This window comes from Temnothorax longispinosus, chromosome 4 (genome assembly GCF_030848805.1).
Source record: "Temnothorax longispinosus isolate EJ_2023e chromosome 4, Tlon_JGU_v1, whole genome shotgun sequence".
NCBI classification, from domain to species: Eukaryota; Metazoa; Arthropoda; class Insecta; order Hymenoptera; family Formicidae; genus Temnothorax; species Temnothorax longispinosus.
In genome coordinates this window covers 6,176,911-6,184,993 of record NC_092361.1, presented here as the reverse complement: position 1 = coordinate 6,184,993, position 8,083 = coordinate 6,176,911, and the positions used below count along the sequence as shown (strand labels likewise).

Sequence of the window (8,083 nt, the reverse complement as noted above, 5' to 3'; positions counted from 1 at the left end):
GTGTAAAAAAATGTAGAAAAGAATTGTGGAATAAATTTCAAATATAACATAATGTACGTACATATAATCGTGGATCTTTTTCAAAGAAAAATAAGCGATATTATTTATTAATTCTCGATTTTTATTACATATGTTACAATTATCGTTGATTATAATTATTTTGATTTTTTTATATTAAAATAATTAGCGTAATTGTTCCCCCCACTTGGGGGCGACATCGGATATGTGAGGAATTGGTCCGGTCCACATATTGAAGGAGGACCAATTGGTGGGCATGGGCGCGCGGGCGGGGTAACCGCGCGTCCGTCGCAATAACCTCCAACGCGAGGGGTGGCGGGTTGGGGTTGGTATCTCTTCAACCCGCCACACGGAGTTAGTTTGTTAGGACCGCGGGGCGTTAAACGCCCCGGGATAGGCGCCCAGCTATCAGGCGCGGCGCGGGGGGGGAGGGGGTCCCGGACAAATCATTGCGCTACCCGGGGCCCCATCTCTTAACCGAAAAAACGCGCCGTGAAGGACACCCGCGGGGTTTTAGCCGGTAAAAATCCGGCACTCCCCTCGCCTCTCCCCGGAGGCGAGGGGTTCTTCCCCTTCCTCTTCATAGAGAAGGATACTGGGCAAACCGGGCTTTGGCCCGGGATCCCAATAGTAGAAGATTTACCCGCGTCAAAAAAAAAAATTGTTTAGCTCGATATCTATATGAAATTTCTAAATCGCGCTGTACATAGAGACGAGATATGACTTATTGTTAGTATCAGCTGACTTCCGATGTTTTACACGTATTTATACGCGATAAACAATATTACTTTTATGCACGATTACGTGCTTTTCTTTCTGAAACGTCACGAATTTGATAAACGCGCGTCGTTATAACGATAAACTTTATAATGACATCATAAAATTGTGAACGTCGTGACAGAAATTTAAAGGCAACGCGGACGACAGTGCGACGTACTGCACTAAATCTCAGCTGACTATTATTATTATCAAGGCCGCCTGTTATTTAACTACACGCGCAATAAGAGACGATTATCTCCACACGCTCCTGCAAAATAAGAATTAAACTAATACATACGCTTGGTTAGTCCAGCGCCGAATATGTTTATCAATTAAATAGACTAGGAGATTGATCAATTTCATCAATCGAGATTGTTTCTTTATTAAATGGCGAGAGGTAATTAATTTGATTGAGATAAACTCATCCGGTAGAGATTATTATTCGAATAATTATGAGTTGATGCATTAAATAGAATACAGTCTTCAGAAATGAGAAAGATAATTTATGGTCTTTTCTTAATTTATTAAACGAAGATGAAGAATGAGCGGAACATTCGTTGAGACAGCAAGCGCATCTTTCGCGTGCGCTTGCTGTCTAAAACTGCTGTCAGCAATAAAGGCAGAAAGTTTCTAACGATTTCCTCCTGTCACGAAACATGTCGTTTCGAAATATTGCATCGCGCCAGGCGCGCACCGTTTTCAATATTGTGATCGAAACGCACAAAGTACCAATGTCTGAGCGCGCGCGCATGCACACTCGGTTCCTTTTAATCTTTTTACATAAAAGCTTTTACAATAAAGATGTTGAGCTATAGCACGTCGTTCGGTTGTTGCAAAAAGAAGACCTTATCACTATCGAAAAAGGAATTCGTGACTCTTCAACCGTAGGCAATAACACCAGCCGGAATAAAAATCGGAAACTATCAATTCCTCGATGTCTCTTCCATCCTTGATTTTATCAATTGTTTCAAAGAATTTGTTATCGCAGAGTAACTTAAGAAATCTCACGTCGTGCCTTTATCCTTCACAATGGTTGCACTCTGGCATCTCAGTCATCATATTCTTTTCTTTTTTTTTCACAAACGTTTTCCACACTTGAATCAACATCCAAATCTTTTGCTCCAGTCAACGCGGATCGTGAAGGACACGCTCGTCATGATCGAGATTCCACGTGGGGAAATCTCAAGCCGTGGTCATCGAGAGAAAACAATCACCCGTTCTTCGTTCCACAGCTTCATCTCGTCGCGCAGCGAGTGACACACTTTGCGGGAGGAAGAATTGCCATCATCATCGTCATCGCGCACGGCCGCGTCTGTCTTCGTCGCGTACGTCATTTCGCACGTGGATCATAATCGAATCCCTGGCTCACAGCAGTCGTAAGGTCGCCGGCGTCGGCGCTCTCGCACCGTTGGCGATCGGACGAAGAGAAGCTCGGAAAATCGCAACGCGACATCGGGCAGATACGGGGTGGCGATTATGAGAAAGATACCCGCAAAATGCATCTTTAAGTAGACGGAATATCTACAAAATGTCTCCATAAAATCTGTATATATTTCGTTTACGTTCCTTCCTTTTAAATTTGTAAAATGGAGAGCAAAGCGAGAAACGCGCTGACGAAGATCTGGTTGGGCGATTATTATTTTAATCAATAACATTATCTTCGTCGATGATTGCAAAAGCCCAGATTATTTTCTCCTTCATTGAAAGCCTAGTCTTTCTACGCTTCTTCAGCTTACCGCCGACATCCTCTGCTTTTTTAACGCACGGGAATATACAGTGCTATTTTTGATAAGCGAGTCCCAAAGGTGAATGAGTCGAGATTGAAGTCATAACACACCATTTATTCATCTGTGTTTTTTTTTTTTTTAATTTAAAAGCATATTACATAATAAAGATTATTGCGGTATATTGGAGGTAGTCGCCATCTCGTCTTAATGACACAAAATATAAAAGCGTCGCGATCTGGGTTACCTACCGGTAAGCCTTGCATTCAGTTCAACGTTTACCGCATATCTCGGAATTTCTTCTGGCGTCACTTGCCAGCAGCTGTTAAAATACGGTGAGACCAAGAGAGGTTTCGATGTGCTCAAGGTACTCGAGTATATTATCTTATACGTGCTGCACACGTTGATAAAATTTTGCAAAACATGTTATATCAAATCTTAATTTAGATAGAATTTAACACTAATTTTTACATGACGATTTTAAGCTGAGAGGTCGATCGATTGGATATTTACTTATAGAATAGCATGGATCAGATCAGCCTTATTAATAAAAAAGGATTTCGTTTTTCTAAAATATTAAAATACCTCGTGAAAAGAAAGAGTGATAACATAGAAATAACTATTAATCTCTGAAGCAAAATTAATTCATTTTTTTAACACGTTTTCCCAACGTTCATCAAAATATAGCATTTCGCAAATTTGAAACGTCAACGGCGGGGCGAGAGAGCAAAGGAGGAAGTGTATTATCCCGGAAACTTTTGGAACAACAATTTCTTGCGTCAGCTTTCCTTGGCGCGCAGCCCCGTGAAGAATATTTGCGACCCTTTCATGGGCGCGTTTACTATCGATCGAGGAGGATATAACGCGTACCAGTCGTCGTTGCTACGAGTCGAGGAAATGCCAGAAGAGAGCAAGAGAGAAAGACAGAGAAAGAGACCGAGCGAGAGAGAAGGAGAAAGAAAGGGAGAGGGAGATAACCAGGGTGCCACAAAGGCCACCCATTTCGGACCGACGACTATAAGTACCGATCGCGGTCGGTTCGCGTGGCTCATGTGCGCCCCGTGGTCCCACCGGCGTGATATAGCCTTCGCGTACGCGGAAAAACCACTTTGACTAGGGCGCCGAAGTCGTTTCGATCTATAAATAGATCCTGATCAATTTCCAATCGCGCAACGTCCGTCCGTTCGTCGTCCGATCGAGCCGACGAGGACCGTCGATTCGCCGTCAGGAAGCCGACGGCTCGCAATAGCACGTGGAACCTTCTACGAGGAGCGCGGCGAACGATGACGGTGATCCCGGAAAATCAGAGTGCGGTCCACGAGGATCCGTCGTAATGGCCGGTCTCGCGGTGGCGGAGGACCCGAGTGAAAGTCGAAGACTTTTTTAACAAATCAGTAAGAAGCTTGACCTTGGAAGCATAATCTTTAATAAACTTTCTAAAGTAGTTGGTTAACCCAAGAAACCTTTGCAACTCTATAACTTTTCTTGGTAGTGCTTCTAACAGCTTCAGTATGTCTAGGGCTTAATGAAATTCCTGCAGGGGAAATGTTATATCCTAAATATTCAACAGTTGTTCTTAAGAAAAAACATTTATTATAGTTCAATTGAAAATTGTATTTTTTGAGCAATAACATCACTTCCTTCAAGATAGCTAGGTTTTCCTCAATTGTAGCAGTTGCAATTAAAATATCATCCATGTATAAAATAATTTTGCGTGCTCTTAATAAGGCATCCAAAATTTCCACAGGCCGTTTTCTAAATTCTGCCGGCCCCTCACACTAACCAAAAGGGAGATATTAAGTTTTCAAACTGGCCATCCGGAGTGGCAAATGCAAAATACTTCGTATGCTCCGGATGAATTTTGATATGATGGAAACCGTCTTTTAGATCTAGAAGCGTGAAGACTGATTTATTGCACAAATCAGCTATACAATCTTCTATGTGTAGAAACGGGCACTTTTGTTTTACCACTCTACTATTAAAGGGTCTCAAATCTATACAAAGCCGTATTGAACTATTTATTTTTCGTACCAGTACTATCCTAGCGCAGTAAGGTGATTTGCTATGTTTAATAATGCCTCTTTTCAACAGGTCGTCCGTTATTTCTCTAATTTGTTCGCGTTCTGACCATGCAAACCTCCTTGGTGCATATGCAAAAATTGAGTCGTCCTTTAAATTTATTTTTATTGAATAGTCGTCATCGACCAGAGGAATGTCAGTTCCTCTATTTCCCGGAGCATTTCAATTAATCTCTGTTTAACGGAAGAATCAAAATCTGTTGTGATATCTGAGGAAAACAAATTAGGACTTTCAGTCGGATTTTCTAAAATATCTGCAGATGCAACCTCTGAAAATAACTCGATTCGCTCACTCAACTTCTTCTTTGATGAGTTAATAGTGATAGAAATCTTCGCTTGCTCCTTCTTCTTTAGTTTGATACAATCTTCTCGAAGATGACCTTTATTACGGCAATATACGCAGAAAATTTCTTGCTTCTGTGAATTGCTGCTCCCCTCGGCGTCACTTATATCCTTTGGCTTGACAGGTTTGACAGAGGATTCTTTAAGCTTATCAAATTTGGCACTTTTAGGAACACCACAAACTGAGGTTAAGTGATGCATCTCTTCCAAGAAGTAATCCACTGAATCGGTGCGGATTGTAGCTGTTGCTGATTTCATGGAAAAATTGGTAAATCCACTTATCAGTAAATGGATGATGTCTTCGTCTCGTAATCTAAGTGGTTGTATTAACGCCAGTTTATCCATTGCGTAGTCTTGGGAATAATTCTGCAGAAAAGTTCCATGTACAATTGTTGATTTTCTGCATTACCACATTAAATAAGACTCTTCTTTTAAATCTTCTGACGATGGCCTCCTTGAAAGCCTCCCAAGAGCCATTGACGTCTCCTGTGCATAGATCGAACCATCGACGCGCTGCCTTGTTTAATTTGATCGTGGCCGCCGACAACCTGGTCACTGGTGCTAGGTTGTAATTCGCTGCAATGGCTTTAATTTTTTCTAACCACAGAGATACATCCTCTTCTTCCGTACCACCAAAAAATGGAATTGCCGAAGACAAGAATTTGACTGAGTGGCCAATGGCTGCCACGGAAGGTTCTGCGACATGTTGCGTACTAGAATTTCGACCATCTTGGATATCGAATTCGGCAGAAGAGTACATCCTGAGTTTGTGAAGGTCTTCCGTTCATATTCATCGCCCTAAACATCTGCTGCATCATGGCTTGTTGCTGGGCTAATTGCTGCAACAGCCCCCGCTGCTGTGTCATTTGTTCCTTTTGTAAGCGCGTCTGCTCTACCAACAGCATGTAAGGCTGTGATGTTGATCCATCTTCAGATGAGGGCCGTAAACCGCTGTCAAATATGGAAATTTCTGGGGGTGTTGTTTTAACTTTTGCCGATAAGTTTGGTATATCGGCTTCATTACCGGCCTCTTGAAACTGGTTCTGTCCTTCTTTCCCTTGACCGTTTCTTATTAGGTGGTCGATGATAGCATCTATCAATCGTTCCTGCTTGTCAGTGGAAAAGTTGATTCCATATTTTTTGGCCTCTTCTTGTAATAATTGTATCAGAGTCATCTGTGAAAGTCGTTCTTTCACTACCTCCATCGAAGTCTCGGAAACCGACATAGTTTTTTTTATTTTTATTTTTTTTGTAAGTCACTGTTCCGCGCAGGTAACCGCAATGTATTAACGGACACGTACCCTCGCAGGAATCTCTACGGTCTACGACAACGAGAGAAATATTACGATCGCGTACACTTAAGTCTTCACAGTCTAGCGACAACGGAAGAATCGCGAACACGCATATAGCTACACTGTCCTCTTGCCTGAGTTGTCTGAGCGTGGCTGGCCACGGATAATCTCCTCAGTCTTCGTGACAACGGGAGAACTGTGAATGCACACCACGAACTGCAAGCTGCAAGCACACGTGAAACAACGGGAGAACCGCGACTTGTTGCTTGTATCGAGAAGAAGAGAAAAAAAACTGCACTGCCCAAAGCACGCATATATCCCACTTATCTGATGCTGTAAGACCCTGGTGAAGTCAGAAACCGGGATGGGTGACTGATGGGACGATGCTCGGACAAATTAAAGGAATACTAAAAAAAGGATTTTAAAGCTTGAAATTTCTACTTTCAAAAAGTTACTATTATTTTTTAGTTTCTGTGAGTTTGGTAATTTTTACATATAGAAAACTACGAGCTGGACAAAATAGAAATTTTTTCTTTCACTTTGTGGGCCTGTCATGTTGACAAAAAAAATCCGCGAAAATTTTCTACTTTTTAACGTAAAAGCTTGGAAGTTTTCCTTGCAAAATCTTTTTTAAAAAATGTTTCTACAATTTTTTGTTACTAATTTATCGCGGATTGAACAAGAAATAAGCTTTTTGACTTTGATAGCTCATAACTCCCTTAGAAATCATCGTATATTGCAATTCAAAAAGCAGATTCTTAAAACTGAAACTTTGCTCTATTAAACGGTATAATTGCCAAATTTTTTTAAATAACGTAGATATGATACAAATTGATGAAAATAATGTAAAAATTAGCGATTTTTATCTTTTTCATTTTGACCTAGAAAACAATTGTACAGAACAACAACGCAGACACGTAGAAACATTTTTAAAAGAAGATTTTGGAAGGAAAACTTCAAGCTTTCACATTAGAAAGTTGAAAATTTTCGCAGATTTTTTTTGCATGTGACAGGCCTACAAAGTGAGAGAAAAAATTTCTATTTTGTCCAGCTCGTAGTTTTCTATATGCAAAAGTTACCAAACTTACAGAAACAAAAAAATAATAGTGACCTTTCGAAAATAGAGGTTTTAAGCTTAAAATTTAAATTTTATTCATTTTTAACAAAATTACAGCCGCTTGAATTTTGCCTATTTTTAAAGATAAATTTAGTGTTCCTTCAATTTTTGTGAGAAATGTATAATTTACTTTTACTTAAATATTATTAATTTTTATGTATTTGTTGTTATTGCTAATTTTGTGAATAATTAAAAAACAAAAAATAAAAATATTTTGCAGATCCCCTTGCTTAACACTACAAAATAGGTGATATCAGTACAAAATTACCTTTTTCAAAAAAGGTAAAAAAGGTGCCAAGTACACGCAATGTATTTTGTAAATTCAAAAATCTAACCTAAGTGCTTTATATCTTTTTCACAAAATTACATTATCTAACTTAACTCAAGTGACATGTATTTCAAAAAAAAAATTGTTAAAGAGAATTAAGAAGCTATTACCACTTGGGTTAGAATAGGAAGACCCTTGAATAGGAATACGAAGATACTACTCGGGTTTTATTTCTTTACAAGGTGAAATTTCATGGGCAGTGAAAAGCAGCAGCAGATCATACTGATTGGCTACAAAATAGAGAAGTTCTAGAAACTCGAGAACTTCTCTATTTTGTAGCCAATCAGTACGATCTGCTGCTGCTTTTCACTGCCCATAAAATTTCACCTTAACAATTATCTTTTAAAGCAATATACATATTCTCTTTACAATTGGCGCAATTTAATTTAAAGATTTCAAATTCTTTTTAAATACATGTCACTTGA

General features: G+C 39.7%; 1 long non-coding RNA gene across 1 annotated transcript in view; it reads left to right on the top strand.

Moving 5' to 3' along the window:
• LOC139812336 (uncharacterized) overlaps nt 1–8,083 on the top strand; it is a 142,835-nt gene that overhangs the window by 127,396 nt on the left and 7,356 nt on the right. The window lies entirely within an intron of this gene.